Here is a 17,419-nt window from a genome sequence, read left to right on the forward strand (position 1 = left end):
CACCACCTTCTCGAGGGCAATTAGGGATGGGCAATAAATGCCGGCCTCGCCAGTGACGCCCACAACCCATGAATGAATATAAAAAAATCTGTTGTCACAGAGACGGCTTGCTTACTTTTTTTTTAAAAAGAGATGCAGCACCAATTAATCCCATGAACGAATTTTTAAAAAGAGATCCAATCGTGGCTTTCCAAAAGGAATTGGACAAATATTGGAAGGGAAAAAAATTGCAGGGCTGCAGGGAAAGAGCGAGCTCTTGTAAAGAGCGGGCAGAGGCTCGATGGGCCGAATGGCCTCCTCCTGTGCTTGTAACCATTCGATGATTCTATGAACTACGTCTCCCAGAAGCCTGTGGTGGGTCCTGGGCGGAGAGCGCCGCTTGCGGCCGCTGGGGGAACAGGTGCCGCTTGTGGGAACAAAGTGTTGCAACAAAAATAGCAGCCACCACAACAGTGTTCAGAGTTACAAAGAGTCACAGCTGGAAAGCCGGGACAGAAAGGGCACAATCCCCTGAGGTAAGAGCGACCCAGGAAACTTTAGTTTACAAAGTTTTAAGGTGGGGAGGGGCTCGTGTGGTTAACAACGTCCTGGCGCGAATGTTAAAGAAACAATTAAACCTCGTACAGAATCTTTCACTGGGCGCCGCTGAGGAACATCGAAGCATCCCCGGAGCGCCTGTTATCAGGCTGCGCTCTTCGTTTGTTTCTGTGCGAAGTCCTTACCTGGCTCCGAAAGCCCCAAATTTACTTCAGTGCATCTGAGGAAAGTCGCCTTTCAAACTCAACCAAGCGGTGAAGGGAGCAAGGTTCAGAGGGCAATGCTTTCCTGATCGTTCAACATATGAAATGATGCATCTTTCCATTCTGAGAGAACTATTCTTTCGGCAGGTAAACTTTTTTTTTAGTTGAGAGCTTTTTACAAATAAAAGCACTTACGTTTTGAGGCTCGGCATTCTTAACTGGGTTAACACATGTTTAGAATCGATCCGTGCGCTTAATGGTTACACAAGGGTAAAATGAGCTGAAGACCATTGCAAATAATGTGTTGGATGGCGGCTGTGTCAGCTGTAACCCTTGGCAAGAAACCAGAAATGGTGGGAACTAACCTGTTGCCCAACGGCGGTTCAGAAAAACAGCAGTGTTCTTCCTAATGTTGATGTGGAGATGTCGGTGATGGACTGGGGTGGACAAATGTAAGGAGTCGCACAACACCAGGTTATAATCCAACAGCTTTATTTTAAATCACAAGCTTTCGGAGCTTTGCTCCTTCGTCAGGTGAGTGAAGGGTTCCATAAAGGCACAGCATATATAGTCAGAGAACAATGCCTGGTGATGACAGATAATCTTTCTAACTGCCCTTTATCACACCTCGGCAGAGAGATAATCACAGCAATCAAAGGAGTGGATGGAGTTCAGACAGGTTAGTCAGGGAAACATTACATCCAAGAATACTGAATACACAAGGGGTCAAATCACTAAGACAGAGAGAGAAGGACCAGAAAGACAGAGAGAGAGAGAATGACCAGTTGTATTAAAAACAGATAACTTTTTTTCGCTGGTGGTGTTACATGTAGCGTGACATGAACCCAAGATCCCTGTTGAGGCCGTCCTCGTGGGTGCGGAACTTGGCTATCAATTTCTGCTCGACAATTTTGCGTTGTCTTGTGTCTCGAAGGCCGCCTTGGAGAACGCTTACCCGAAGATCGGAGGCTGAATGTCCTTGACTGCTGAAGTGTTCCCCGACTGGGAGGGAACCCTCCTGTCTGGCGATTGTTGCGCGGTGTCCGTTCATCCGTTGTCGCAGTGTCTGCATGGTCTCGCCGATGTACCATGCTCTGGGGCATCCTTTCCTGCAACGTATGAGGTAGACAACGTTGGCCGAGTCCCAGGAGTATGAACCATGTACCTGGTGGGTGGTGTCCTCTCGTGTGATGGTGGTATCTGTGTCGATGATCTGGCATGTCTTGCAGAGGTTACCGTGGCAGGGTTGTGTGGTGTCGTGGACGCTGTTCTCCTGAAAGCTGGGTAATTTGCTTCGAACGATGGTCTGTTTGAGGTTAGGTGGCTGTTTGAAGGCGAGTAGTGGAGGTATGGGGATGGCCTTAGCGAGGTGTTCGTCGTCATCGATCACATGTTGAAGGCTGCGAAGAACATGGCGTAGTTTCTCCGCTCCGGGGAAGTACTGGACGACGAAGTTTGGTATTTGTAGCACAGATATGGTTAACTTCATGCCAATGACCAATTGCATGCCAGATCATACTTAAAGAAAAAATGGTATTAATAGGTGCACGTCTGGCATATGCTTGTGTAATAAAGATTTTACTACAAGGTGGTTTTACCATTTTGTTTGGTTCCATGGTGTTGCTGCACCACTTAATTGATTTATCTATGGTTTATATATTAAGGGTGTTAATAGCAGCCTTGGGAACAGAGTATATATCAGCGAAGCAGAGTACCAAGCTTGATCTTGTGCTTCAAATTAGAAGGGAGGAGGCTAGATGGGCTCAGTGCCCTTTGCCTGTTAATTATGTTCTTTTAAAAAAAATACTGACCCTGGAAATGACTGGTTATTATAAAGAATAACATATGTTGCAAAATGTACTGTCTTGATAGTTTAAGTGAAAGAAATAATAACTCTTCTGTGTTTAGTGCCAAAATATGGAACATTGCATGGAAAATCTCTGTACTCCCATTTTTACAAACATTCTCAAGTGTTAGAAAAGTAACGTACTATAGGTGTGTAGTTTGCAGTAGTTCTTCAGTCAAACTGAAGATCCCTCACAGCCACTTTGCCTTGCTCATAGTGATAGGAAGAAAATTTGGAATACAGCCCACTGAGCTCACTCTTTCTGCTGAGTGAACAAGTTGTCCTATGCAACTGATGTAGTTGCTTGAAAATTGTTCTGGAAAGTTTCTTGCCCTTGAACAAAATCGAATGAAAGTCCAGAATAACCAACTTTGCATTTTATCTAATATATGCTTGACTGGTTGCTTTCCTTGGAATGACCTTTCCTCCTTCCACTAATTCAGGAACTAACATATTGCAGGGAATATTTCATCATTTTTTGTGCTTATCCTTATAACCTTCAATCCTTTCCCTAACAAGATATTACCCAGCTCTTTTGCAAAAGAATTAAGATTATACAGTTTGTAGCCCCAAGAATTGAAATGTAAGTGTTTAGTTGAAAGCTAGTCACTACCAGAGAGTTGTGAAGTGCCGTTCACATGGCCTGTTAAACATTAAAGCATATTCTGCACTTGTCATGTTCATCACGATAAGTGATATTTAAAAAAAATACACACTCAATCATGCAAAAGTTTGCACTTCCTTCATGGAGGGACTTCAACCTGAAATTGGCACCATAAAGATTAATAGCTTGTCAAGTCAGGGCTGCTGGCCATTTTGTATGTCATCGTAAACTGCTCGTAGGCTATAGTGAAGTTGAATTAACAGAGCTAGCTAAAAGCGAGAAGATTTTTTTACAATTTTGCAATGCATGACTGTACTTGTCTTTGGCAGATAAAATGACATACTTACACTGTTTGCTCTGAAGACATAGGTATCGTAAAAACAAACGTTCATGGCAAGAACCATCATCTGAGGGGGGAGTGTAAGGAACAGTTCTTTTAAAAACTTTATACCTTTTGAATAATTTTAAATGATTTCAGTGACTACATGTAACCCATCCTTTGATTTGTAATTGTTTTGGCAAAGCAAACTGGTAGAATATTGCTTCAACTTCATACCACAGATTCCCAGTAGACCTGCAAACACAAAATGCTAAGCCTGGATCTGGATATGGCTAATCTCTGAAATGTGTCAGATCAAACATTCAGCATGTTACAGTAAACATTTGGATGCTGTACTGTTGACTACCTGAAGTTCATCTATGGTTCTATGACAACACTTCCAGCTGAAAAATAACCTGCACATAATGTGTGGTATAAAATGGGGCTTATTCCCTTACACACATGAAGTGGATTATTTGTCTGAATCTTGCTAGTGGTGGGTGGATATTGTGCCAGACCTCAGCTACTTGCAGACTCCACCCCTTTGTAACAGGTTTAATCAAAAAGGACACTGGGTTCCAGCCCGGCCCTGTATCTGCTTCCCTGGGGTGGATAGTATAAAACTGTCCATTCAGGAAAATGGGTTTTGTAACAAGACCCCTGCAAACCACATCTGGTCCCAGCTCTTGGCGGCAGCCACTGATCTTATGTAACTGACAAGATGCTAATTTAAAACCAGCAACTTCCGTTATCACTTTATCAACTCTTAAGTATCTGGGCCTGTGTCCAGGCTGAATTACAACTTGTTTTTATTCAATAATAAAACTGATGCAGTCTGACTGTAGCGTGCATGATACACCTTATATTGCTATTGTGACAGTGCTAGGAGTAAGGTACACGCGGGCTGTAGTATAACTGCAACCAGCAAAACGTGCTCTGAAAACCATTGCATTTATGTACATAGCAGGTTTATAAAACAGTTCAGCTAACTGTCATTTGTTAAATAGCTGTAACATCCCATATTATTGAAATTAAATTGGTTAAGTTCCCTGTCCCATAAAGTAAAATGGTTCAGTTCACGGGTTGCTCACTAAAGACGTCAAACCCTCCTGACTCCCAGCCTTTGGTAGAAGCAGACAGTATAAATGCTTTCAGAGCAACTGGACCATGAATTGACTTGTTTGAATATGGATTTAATTTTTGGATATTAGTTATGCAGAAAGAGATGTGAACTCAATTGGCCAGTGTTGGCAAAACAAAGCTTAAAGGACTGAGTCAGCCCAATTGTCCACGGCCCTAAAGGAGTGTTGTCCATAATTATTTACTGTAAAATAAAACCACTATTACAAATCACATTGGTGGTGGGGGGAAATCCATTGTGTTGTTTATTCAGCTGACTTGTTCACCGTGTCAGTCAGATGATGCCTGAGCTGGAAGCTGTTGAAATCAAGACAAACAAAAAAGTCAGTGACTTGCTTTTGTTTCAGTTTTGTCACTTGACATGTACAATTCCCTGAGCTAGAGGCCAGACATGTGACCTGCTCCCTGGTTCATGTGATGCCATTTTTGAACCAGTTGTTAAAAGGTTCATGAGGACAGCCTGATATTCTCAACCTGTACTTGGCATTCCTGTGATGGCAGCGTCTAGTTTGGTAACTGAATGTGAAGCCACATGCAGCCACTATGTGAAACAACATGTGAAGAGTATCGCTGCAGTGCACCAGTGTGTCAGCCACATCATATCTTGTTTGTTGAACTCAGCATCAAAATGCGATACTCCTCTTCCATTCTTGCTCGATGTAATTTCATTATTGTGATCTTGCATTTGAAGTGTAAAGTTGTTCTTTTTTGTTGCAGTAAAATAGACTGCTCGTCCGTTCTATTCCATTGTTCTGTTTAGTAAGAAAGGTTTAATTGGTGCTGCATCTCTTTTTTAAAAAAAAGTAAGCAAGCCGTCTCTGTGACAACAGATTTTTTTATATTCGTTCATGGGTTGTGGGCGTCACTGGCGAGGCCGGCATTTATTGCCCATCCCTAATTGCCCTTGAGAAGGTGGTGGTGAGCCGCCGCCTTGAACCGCTGCAGTCCGTGTGGTGAAGGTTCTCCCACAGCGCTGTTAGGAAGAGAGTTCCAGGATTTTGACCCAGCGACGATGAAGGAACGCCAATATATTTCCAAGTGGAGATGGTGTGTGACTTGGAGGGGAACGTGCAGGTGATGTTGTTCCCATGTACCTGCTGCTCTTGTCCTTCTAGGTGGTAGAGGTCGCGGGTTTGGGAGGTGCTGTCGAAGAAGCCTTGGCGAGTTACTGCAATGCATCCTGTGGAAGGTACACACTGCAAGCACAGTGCGCCGGTGGTGAAGGGAGTGAATGTTTAGGGTGGTGGATGGGGTGCCAATCAAGCGGGCTGCTTTGTCCTGGATGGTGTCGAGCTTCTTGAGTGTTGTTGGAGCTCCAGGCAAGTGGAGAGAATTCCATTATACTCCTGACTTGTGCCTTGTAGATGATGGAAAGGCTTTGGGGAGTCAGGAGGTGAGTCACTTGCCGCAGAATACCCAGCCTCTGACCTGTTCTTGTAGCCACAGTATTTATATGGCTGGTCCAGTTAAGTTTCTGGTCAATGATGACCCCCCAGGATATTGATGGTGGGGGATTCGGCGATGGTAATGCCGTTGAATGTCAAGGGGAGGTGGTTAGACTCTCTCTTCCTTGGAGATGGTCATTGCCTGGCACTTGTCTGGCGCGAATGATACTTGCCACTTATCAGCCCAAGCCTGGGTGGTGTTCAGGTCTTGCTGCATGCGGGCTCGGACTGCTTCATTATTTGAGGGGTTGCGAATGGAACTGAACACTGTGCAATCATCAGCGAACATCCCCATTTCTGACCTTATGATGGAGGGAAGGTCATTGATGAAGCAGCTGAAGATGGTTGGGTCTAGGACACTGCCCTGAGGAACTCCTGCAGCAATGCCCTGGGGCTGAGATGATTAGCCTCCAACAACCACTACCATCTTCCTTTGTGCTAGGTATGACTCCAGCCAATGGAGAGTTTTCCCCCTGACTTCAATTTTACTAGGGCTCCTTGGTGCCACACTCTGTCAAATGCTGCCTTGATGTCAAGGGCAGTCACTCTCACCTCACCTCTGGAATTCAGCTCTTTTGTCCATGTTTGGCCCAAGGCTGTAATGAGGTCTGGAGCCGGATGGTCCTGGTGAACCCAAACTGAGCATCGGTGAGCAAGTTATTGGTGAGTAAGTGCCACTTGATAGCACTGTCGACAACACCTTCCATCACTTTGCTGATGATTGAGAGTAGACTGATGGGGCGGTAATTGGCCGAATTGGATTTGTCCTGCTTTTTGTGGACAGGACATACCTGGGCAATTTTCCACATTGTCGGGTAGATGCCAGCGTTGTAGCTGTACTGGAACAGCTTGGCTAGACGCGCAGCTAGTTCTGGAGCACAAGACTTCAGTCCTACAGCCGGGATGTTGTCGGGGCCCATAGCCTTTGCTGTATCCAATGCACTCAGCCGTTTCTTGATATCACGTGGAGTGAATCGAATTGGCTGAAGACTGGCTTCTGTGATGGTGGGGATATCGGGAGGAGGCCGAGATGGATCATATGTGAAAAATGTGAAACTCTTATGCATTTACTTAATCAGGATTTCTACTAGATCCACTGATGATATCAATGGCTTGCACTCTATAATATGGGAACAATAAATGGAGATAACAGAGAACTGCTCATCCATGGTGTATAGCTGAAATTTGTAGTTGATTCTGCAGGGTGTCTAGTTGTGATATTGAACATTGTAGATTTGACAGAATGAAGTAAATTCCACACCTGTTCTACATTAAGAAGTGATATAAAGCAGCTAGTAGTTTATATATTACATATGAATATATGAAATTGACAGGCAGGAAAAGACCAGCTGGTCCATCAAGCCTGCCCCACACCATGATGACTAGAGGGTGTATGAATCATTGGAGCCAATTTTTCCCATCCAATCTATTTGGGGAATGCTCAGTTCCTCGGCGCAAAGGGCAGGAAAAGGGGCAGGAGACCACTAACATTGGGTGCTGCCCCCTTTACATTGCCTGGGGACTTCTGGATTACCCCGTGGGCAAATTGCTTGCCTCTGCAGCAAACCCTGTCCTTATTCTCGTTGCAATTATTTTAAATTAATGACCTTTTCCCAACTAGATGAAACGGTCTTTCCCCATTCACTCTATCATAATTTTAAAAACCTTGATTGAATCTGCTCTGAGCCTTCTCTGTTCAAATACAGATAGTCCCAGTATCTCAAGTCCCTCTTCATAACTATAGCTTTTCATCCCTGGTATCATCATGGTGGCTCTATGCTGTGCACACTCTGTGGCTTTAATCCCCTTTGTATAATGTGGTGTTCAAAACTATGCACTGTATTCTATCATTGTCTCTTTGCTTTGAGTTTTCTGCCCTTATTTATAAAACCCAAAATGTCATTGACCTATTTTATTGGAGAATTGGAATGGAAAAATTTGCAGTGCTGTGGGACAAGAGAGAGTTGGGAGTAATTGGATAGTTCGTTCACAGAGCCGGCATAGGCACGATGGGCTGAATGGCCTCCTTCTGTGCTGTAAGATTCTATGATTTATGGTTTTGTCTATCTGCATTTGCACTTTCTAGGAATTACATATTTGAACCCCTAGGTTTCTCAGATACTCTCATTCCTGGTTTTCTCTCCCAAAATGCATTACCTCACAGTCCTCTGCATTAACTTGGCCATCCTATTTACCTGCCTCTTCTTCTGGTGTCTTCTACAGTCCTTGCTTTTGGCAAACATCTACTATTGTGTCGTCAGCAAATTTCAATATTGTGTTCCCGACACCAAAGTCCAATATGATCTATATATAAAACGGAAAAGAAGTGGACCCAACACTGACCCGCAAAACACAACTTTTCATACCCTTCACCAATCTGAGCAACATCGATTAATCCTAAACATTTGTCTCCTATCCCTCAACCAATTTTCAGGCCTTGCTGCTAGATTTTCTCTTCTATCCTTTGTGAATTTTGGATAAAAGTCTCATGTTGGACACCTTATCAAAACAACTTGTGACTAAAAATTACACCTATTGCATTTCCTTTATTAAAATTAGTCAATTCTTCAAACATGGATCTCCTTGATATTCTATGCTCACTAATTTGATTTCGAATGATGGATTTGGAGTACTTGTCCACAACTTGGGTTAGGCTTGCTAGTTTATAATTACTCTCTTTACACTTCTCTTTCTTCTTGAACACAGAAGTTACATTCACTGCCCTTCAGTCCACCGGCACAATTTGCATATTTAAGGAAGATGAAAAAATGATGGCCAGAGCCTCTGCTATCTCTTGTCTGACATCCTTCAACATTTTAGAATGCACAATATCAGAGTCCAGTGACTTACCACTTTGAGTTCTGCTAATTTTTCAGCACTAATTCCGTTTGTAAGGTTATCCATAATAATTGTTCCATGTTGTCGTCCTACATTCTCTCTCTCTCAATCATTTACAATAAAAATTTATGTAATTTTTTTCAGTATCTGTGCTATACCTTCATCCTCCACAACTAGATTCCCTCTTCATCTGAGTAGTCCTATCCTCCTTTCCTTATCTTCTCTCTTACTTTTAATATGCTAATTAAAGCCCTTACTATTTCCCGTTATATTTTCTGCTAATTGTGTTGCCTTTTAGTGCTTTTAATCTCCAATTTCACTTCCCCACTATTTCTGTTTGCGTACAATTGCTGAATGCTCCCAGTTGCAGAATGCATCAAATTCTGCATAACTAGTAATGATTATGCATTAAAAAGGGGTATTACTGCTCTTATTCATGTTTAACTTATCCTGTTAGCTTTTTTCATGTAGATAGTTCAGACCTTTTTCTGATGTAATGTCCACAAAACTTGAAAATGGATCAAGGGTTACACATTTTATAATGGTTCGATTTGATCTCGAAGGCAGAGTGGGATCGATTAGGGACAGAAAAGGACATTTTCTTGTGGAGGCAGAGGGCATGGCTGAGATGAATACTTCGCATCGTCTTCAGTAGAGAAGAGGATACTGCCACTGTAGCAGTAAAGGAGGAGGTAGGAACGATATTGGACAGGATAAAAATAGATAAGAGGAGGTATTTAAAAGATTGGCAGTACTCAAAGTAGAAAAGTCACCCGGTCCGGATGGGATGCATCCTAGGTTACTGGGGGAAGCCGGTGGAAATTGCGGAGGCTCGGCCCACAACCTTCCAATCCCCCTTAGATATGGGGACAGTGCCAGAGGGCTGGAGGATTGCAAATGTTACACCCCTGTTCAAAAAAGGGGAGAGGAATAAACTTGACAATTACAGGTCAGTCAGCCTAGCGTCGGTGGTGGGGAAACTTTTAGAGACAATAATCCATGACAAAGTTAATTGGCACTTGGAAAAGTATGGGCTAATAAATGAAAGTCAGCATGGATTTATTAAAGGAAAATCTTGTTTGACTAACTTGACTGAGTTCTTTGATAAAGTAACGGAGAGGGTTGATGAAGGTATTGTAATTGATGTTGTGTATATGGACTTTCAAAAGGCAATGGATAAGGTACCACATAATAGACTTTTTAGCAAGATTAAAGCCCATCAAGGGACAGTGGCAGTGTGGCTCCAAATTGGCAAAGGGACAGAAAACAGGGTAGTGGTGGACGGTTGTTTTTCAGACTGAAGGGAATTATACAGTGGTGTTCCCCAGGGGTCAGTATTAGGACCACTACTCCTTTTGATATATGTTAATAACCTGGACTTGGGTATACAGGGTATAATTTCAAAGTTTGCAGGTGACAGGAAACTCAAATGTAGTAAACAATGTGGAGGATAGTAACAGACTTCAGGAGGACATAGACAGACTGGTAAAATGGGCAGACACATGACAGATAAAATTTAATGCAGGGAAGTGTGAAGTGATAGATTTTGATAGAAAGCATGAGGCGAGGCAGTACAAACTAAATGGTACAATTTTAAAGGGGATGCAGGAACAGAGAGACCTGGGGGTGCACATTCATAAATCTTTGAAGATGGCAGGACAAGTTGAGAAGGCTGTTAAAAAAAGCATATGGGACCCTGGGCTTTATTATTAGAGGCATAGAGTACAAAATCATGGAAGTTATGCTAAACCTTTATAAAACACTGGTTAGGCCTCAGCTGGAATATTGTGTTCAATTCTGGACACCACACTTTAGGAAGGATGTCAAGGCCTTGCGGGGGGAGGGGTGCAGAAGAGAATTACTAGAATGATGCTCGGGATGTGGGACTTTAGTTGTGTGGAGAGACCGGAGAAGCTGGGGTTGTTTTCCTTAGAACAGAGAAGGTTAAGGGTAGATTTGATAGAGGTGTTCAACATCATGAAAGGTTTTGACAGAGTAAATAAGGAGAAACTGTTTCCAGTGGCAGGAGGATCAGTAACCAGAGGACACAGAATTAAGGTGATCGACAAAAGGGCCAGAGGCGACATGAGGAAACATTTTTTTACGCAGCGAGTTGTAATGATCTAGAATTCACTACCTGAAGGGTGGAAGCAGATTTAATAGTAACTTTCAAAAGGGAATTGGACAAATACTTGAAGGGGAAAAATTTACAGGGCTTTGGGGAAAGAGCAGGGGAATGGGACTAAATGGGACTAAAAAAAATTGGATAGCTCTTTCAAAGAGCCGGCACAGGCATGATTGGCCGAATGGCCACCTCCTGTGCTGTTCCTGTACCTGCTACGATAAATCAAATGTGATGCACAAGGTTTCCTTCCATTGTAAATGTCACATGCCATTGATAGGAAGAACTGCTATAATCATAAAAACAAGCACTCATTAGCACTGAACACTGAGAGCCCATGTGCAATCTATGGAGGATTCAGTGATGTGATTCATAGTGTTTGAAAGGGATAAAAGTGAATCAGCTGCTAAGATTCTAGACTTGGGCAAGGCCGACTTCAATGGGATGAGAGAGACTGTCCACAGTAAACTGGGCAAATCTGTTAATGGGTAAAACGACTGATGATCAGTGGGAAATGTTTAAAGAAACATTTAACGTGATACAGAATCGGTTTATACCCGAGGGGCAAGAACTCTACTTGCCAAAAAAAACAGCCGTGGACAACTAAAGAGGAAAGGGACAGTCTAAGACGTAAGGAAAGAGCGTACAAAAAGGCAAAAAATGGCACAGATCCTGGCGAATGGGAAAGATACAAAGATCAACAAAGGGTCACAAAACAGATAGTAAGAGCTACAAAAAGAGAGTATGAAAAGAAACTCGCAAGGGATATCAAAACCAATACGAAGAACTTTTATAGTTATATTCGGAAAAAGAGGGTGGTCAGGAGCAGTGTTGGCCCCTTAAAAACTGAAAGTGGGGATATTGTCATTGACAATGGGGAAATGGCGGACATGTTGAACAGTTACTTTACGTCAGTATTTACAGAAGAAAAAGAGGATAGCATGCCGGAAATCCCAATAAAACTAATATTGAATCGGGGACAGGGACTCGATAAAATTAACATAAGTAAAGCAACCGTAATGAAGAAAATAATAGCACTGAAGAGTGACAAATCCCCAGGACCAGATGGTTTCCATCCCAAGGTTTTAAAGGAAGTAGGTGAGCACATTGCGGATGCCCTAACTATAATCTTTCAAAGTTCTCTAGATTGGAAAATTGCACATGTCACTCCGCTTTTTAAGAAAGGAGAGAGAGGGAAACCGGGGAATTATAGACCAGTTAGCCTAACATCTGTTGTGGGGAAAATGCTGGAGTCTATAATTAAGGATAGGGTGACTGAACACCTCGAGAATTTTCAGTTAATCAGAGAGAGCCAGCGTGGATTTGTGAAAGGTCGGTCGTGCCTGACAAACCTGATTGAATTTTTTGAAGAGGTGACTAAAGTAGTGGACAGGGGAATGTCAATGGATGTTATTTATATGGACTTCCAGAAGGCATTTGATAAGGTCCCACATAAGAGACTGTTAGCTAAGATAGAAGCCCATGGAATCGAGGGATAAGTACGGACTTGGTTGGGAAGTTGGCTGAGCGAAAGGCGACAGAGAGTTGGGATAATGGGTAGGTACTCACATTGGCAGGATGTGACTAGTGGAGTCCCGCAGGGACCTGTCTTGGGGCCTCAATTATTCACAATATTTATTAACGACTTAGATGAAGGCAATGAAAGTCTCATATCTAAGTTTGCCAATGACACAAAGATTGGTGGCATTGTAAGCAGTGTAGATGAAAACATAAAATTACAAAGGGATATTGATAGATTGGGTGAATGGGCAAAACTGTGGTAAATGGAATTCAATGTGGACAAATGTGAGGTCATCCACTTTGGATCAAAAAAGGATAGAACAGGGTACTTAATGGTAAAAAGTTAAAAACAGTGAATGTCCAAAGGGACTTCGGGGTTCAGGTACATAGATCATTGAAGTGTCATGAACAGGTGCAGAAAATAATCAATAAGGCAAATGGAATGCTGGCCTTAATATCTAGAGGACTAGAGTATAAGGGGGCAGAAGTTATGCTGCAGCTATATAAAACCCTGGTTAGACCGCACCTGGAGTACTGTGAGCAGTTCTGGGCACCGCACCTTCGGAAGGACATACTGGCCTTGGAGGGAGTGCAGCGTAGGTTTACTAGAATGATACCCGGACTTCAAGGGTTAAGTTACGAGGAGAGATTACACAAATTGGGGTTGTATTCTCTCGAGTTTCGAAGGTTAAGGGGTGATCTGATCGAAGTTTATAAGATATTAAGGGGAACAGATAGGGTGGATAGAGAGAAACTATTTCTGCTGGTTGGGGATTTTAGGAGTTGGGGGCACAGTCTAAAAATTAGAGCCAGACCTTTCAGGAGCGAGATTAAAAACATTTCTACACACAAAGGGTGGTAGAAGTTTGGAACTCTCTTCCGCAAACGGCAATTGTTACTAGCTCAATTGCTAAATTTAAATCTGAGATAGATAGCTTTTTGGCAACCAAAGGTATTAAGGGATATGGGCCAAAGGCAGGTATATGGAGTTAGATCACAGATCAGCCATGATCTTATCAAATGGCGGAGCAGGCACGAGGGGCTGAATGGCCTACTCCTGTTCCTATGTGAGTAACCTGTATGATATTCATTAATCACTGGCTGTGGTTCTGTTGGTATGCAGTGGATAACTCTGAATGTTTTTGACAGTGCTATGAGTTGTGGATGGGGATATGACAATTATGCTGCAGCATTGAAACACAATATTTTAGTTTTGTGATGGTGAGCTCTGTGCTTGGGCAGTCGTGTATGATTAGCCAAAGAAAACACTGCAACTTTAGTCCTTAGAAAAAAAAACATCCTATTTTAAATTAGCCCTTGCTACTTCGCTAATGTTTCAATCATGTTCAAATAATGTTGATATTTAACAATGCAGAGATAGGAAAAGTGATGAGTGAGTTAATGCAGCTGCACCAACATTCCATTGATCTCATTGTGCAACAGGATGAGAGGTTAATGCTGAGAAGTAATGCCTCAGCAAAAAAAAAATGGTGTTCCCAACTTGATGGCCATAATTTGGAAATATTACCAAAAATCAGATGGTAAGTGTATTTTTGTCAGGGGACTGCCAGGATAAAGAAATTGTCATGTTTTGTTAAGTATTTCCTGAAACAAAGTCTGTCGTGTGGGCTGAGATACTATCTTTTATAAAAAAAAGTCACTCTTTTGTAGTTGACAAAAACTCTGCTTTTAACTCGCTTGTGCACAGAACAATTTGCTTCTAAGTGAACAACCTATTTTACACAGAATTTTATTCACCTGATTTAGTATTTAATAGTGCGCTTATAATGCGATTAAATGTTGTGATACGCACGGGCTGTCCAACATAAAATGGCTTTGAGTTTATAATTTCTACTGTACTAACATATTTACTAATTGCTGCAGTTACACTTAGGCTTGATATCACTTTGAGAGCAATGTCAGTGGAGAGCATTAAGTTGTACAGCCCTGCTCACATCACAGTCTGGTCAGGGAAAGCAGAGTTCTGTGAATGCTGGTGTCCTAACATTAGTTGAAAAAAAACAATAACGTTACAAGAGAATAGTAAGAAACCTCATTGCTAGTGTGCTATATAAATTTATGTTTTCAAGTTTAAAGAGCTGGCGTGCTGCGATTGTCTTGAAGCCTGAGTGGTATAAGAATATGTCCAGGATGAGAAACCTGAGCTTGAATTGATTTGACATAAATTGCATTTATGCTACAGATTCTGCATCTGTGTGATGTAAAAATTGCATCAAATCTTCAGTAAAACTGGCCCATAAATGAAGCTGATTGTAATCCCAGTATAATCTTCTGGAAAAGCTCTTCGATACACTTCTTGGCAATTGGAGAATGTGGTAGAGGGTACCTACAGTGGTGCTAAATCTTTCGGTAAGGTTGCTTCATTGAGATTCAGTTTATAAAGGCAGCAACACTGAGACTTTGAAGTCCAAGTTCTCTTGGTAGACCAATAAATGCTGTTGTTTCTATTGTGGTGCCTTGTCAGGAAAGGATCCAATGGCCCCTGTACTTGTCATACTGGTTAAAGGCGTTAATCTTTCTCGAAAGATTGCTACCCTTTAATCAAGAGCAAATGTACTTTACTCTTTCCAGAATGTGTTGCTTTTTCACTTGGCTCATATGACGTTCAGGATGTGGCCTGCCTATCAACGAAAACCTACTATTTCAGTGGGAGCCATTGTTGGGGGTTTCCAAAAGTGTCCTGTGTGTAGGAGATACAGGGTTTCTTTTCCTTTCAATTTCTTGGTAAACTTCAAACTTGAAGATGATTTCTATGACTATTCAAATGACTCCTTAAACACTTCCTTGAAATTCAGTTTCAAACATGAGAATTATCTTGCACAAGGTTTGCACATCAATCAAATCAAGAAGTGTGCACAGAATGTAAGGTTAGTGTGACACCATTGAACAGTTGGCTCATTAGCAGCACACTTGCCTGTGAGTCAGAAGGTTGTCGATTGTAGATCACTCCAGGGACTTGAGCACATAATCTAGGCTGACACTTCAATGCAGTACTGAAGAAGGGCTGCAATGTGTCCTGGCCAACATTCATCCATCAACCGACACCACCAAAACGGGTCATTCATCTCACTTCTATTTGTGGGACCTTGTGCACAAATTGGCAGCCAAGTTTAACCACACTTGAAACATAATTCATTTGCCTTGAAGCACTTTGGGATGTCCCGACGACACAAATAGAAAATTATAAATTCAAGTTCTTTCTTTACATCAAGTGGGCACATGATCAGCACCACATCAGGAAATGTCTTTGGCTGGGTTGGGGGTGGGGGGGGAAATGTGTAATCAGCAGAATACAGAAGAAAATTCCAAGTTTTTCGGTTGTATTTGCAATAGAACCATGTCGTGTAAACAAGTAGATAAGGGAGCAATATAATAAGCATGCAAAATTGTCTGAGCAAATGCCAGTGGACCCTAAACAGGAAGCCTGGAGTTGGGCAAGGTTCCTGTATTGACACCACACTGTTGAAAGCATAGATCTTGTATTTCAAGGCAAGGAGGCAAGCATATGTTAAATAGATGCTATCAATTGAGCTGGTCGCTTGAATCTGACAAGGGGAATGTAACTGGTACAGTGCAGTCTTCCGACATAATTTCTGGTTGATTCAGTTTGTCTAAACACTGTCATTTTCATCTCCCGGGTTCTTTTTTGGCTGGAAGAGACCTCTGCATTTTGACCTCAAGCAGGCTGAACCTAATTGCAGAGCAAAATACTACAGATGCTGGAAATCTGAAATAAGCACAGAAAATGCTGGAGAAGCTCAGCAAGTCGGGCAGCATCTGTCGAGAAAGAAACAGAGTTAATGTTTCAGGTCGAAGACCTTTTGTCAGAACTGGAAATCATGCTGGAAATGTGCGTGCGCATCTAAGACGCCATCTTGGATATCGGAGAGGCCGTGCAGCGCCCGTTGTTTCGGCGCTACACAGCCCAATTTAGCGCCCATTATTCCTTCAGCTTCACAGCTTTGATTTGCAAGTTGTCTCATTCCCAACCAGTACATAAGATTTGACTGCATAGGTCAACTTGAACTTAATGTTAATAGATGTCAAGAAATTTCAGACTACAATTTTATGTACGGCAGTTCGAAAAGAAAACCATTTGTTGTCAAACTCCTTGATAAGTGCAACCCCTAAAGGTCTCCGGTGCTCAAGTGGCTAAGTAACTGGCTAAAATTCTGTAAAGTCTAGTAGCAATATGCAATTGTACTTTATCCATTTAAAATGTGTTTTTATTTTAACGCAACTCTTGTTTAACCATGAGAGACAACCATCACGCCAAACAAGGTATCTGTATTCCTAGTATTTTGTTATAAACATCTAGGCTAATTTTTTTTACATATCATCTGGGATGTATATTTTGCACTATGTACTAAATCTACCTTGCTTATTGACAGTCTTTGGAAATTAGCATCTCGTATGCTATATTTATGATAATACTCCCATCAAGTGTGCTGAAGCTGCTATACCTCACAATTTATTGGAAGAGTTAGTTTATTTTTAGTTATACATGTTATTGCTGGAAAATCATTGTAGTGTTAAACTTGCAATACAGATTATTTAGAGATAGTACACTACATTGGAGCAGTGCTGCATAGCATCATAAAATTGTGAGATGCAAATTCACTTTTCCTCTGTCCCAGACTGTTTATTTTAGCTGTGTTGATGAAGGCCAAGAGTTGAAGCTAGGTGCTTTCCCACAGGTTTGGAAGGAAAAACTGAGGAAGAGTTTTTAAAATTATAAAGGGTTTTAATAAGGTAAATAGGGAAATGTTATTTTCTCTGTTAAGGGAGTCAGTGAGGGGTCAGCAATTTAAAATTCTCACTAA

The 17,419-nt window shown here is 42.0% G+C and overlaps 1 protein-coding gene across 3 annotated transcripts in view; it reads left to right on the forward strand.

The window, feature by feature from the left end:
* The first annotated feature begins 419 nt into the window (after positions 1-419).
* Positions 420-17,419, forward strand: part of LOC137341115 (transmembrane channel-like protein 6) — a 102,466-nt gene continuing 85,466 nt past the window's right edge. For 2 of the 3 annotated variants that reach the window (XM_068004047.1, XM_068004048.1), the window contains exon 1: positions 420-515. The gene's annotated coding sequence lies outside the window, so the exon portion shown is untranslated. Of the gene's footprint in view, positions 516-553; positions 888-17,419 lie in introns of those variants that run through there. The other variant, XM_068004049.1, reaches the window with a different exon arrangement.

Source organism: Heptranchias perlo, chromosome 23 (assembly GCF_035084215.1).
Source record: "Heptranchias perlo isolate sHepPer1 chromosome 23, sHepPer1.hap1, whole genome shotgun sequence".
Taxonomy (NCBI): domain Eukaryota; kingdom Metazoa; phylum Chordata; class Chondrichthyes; order Hexanchiformes; family Hexanchidae; genus Heptranchias; species Heptranchias perlo.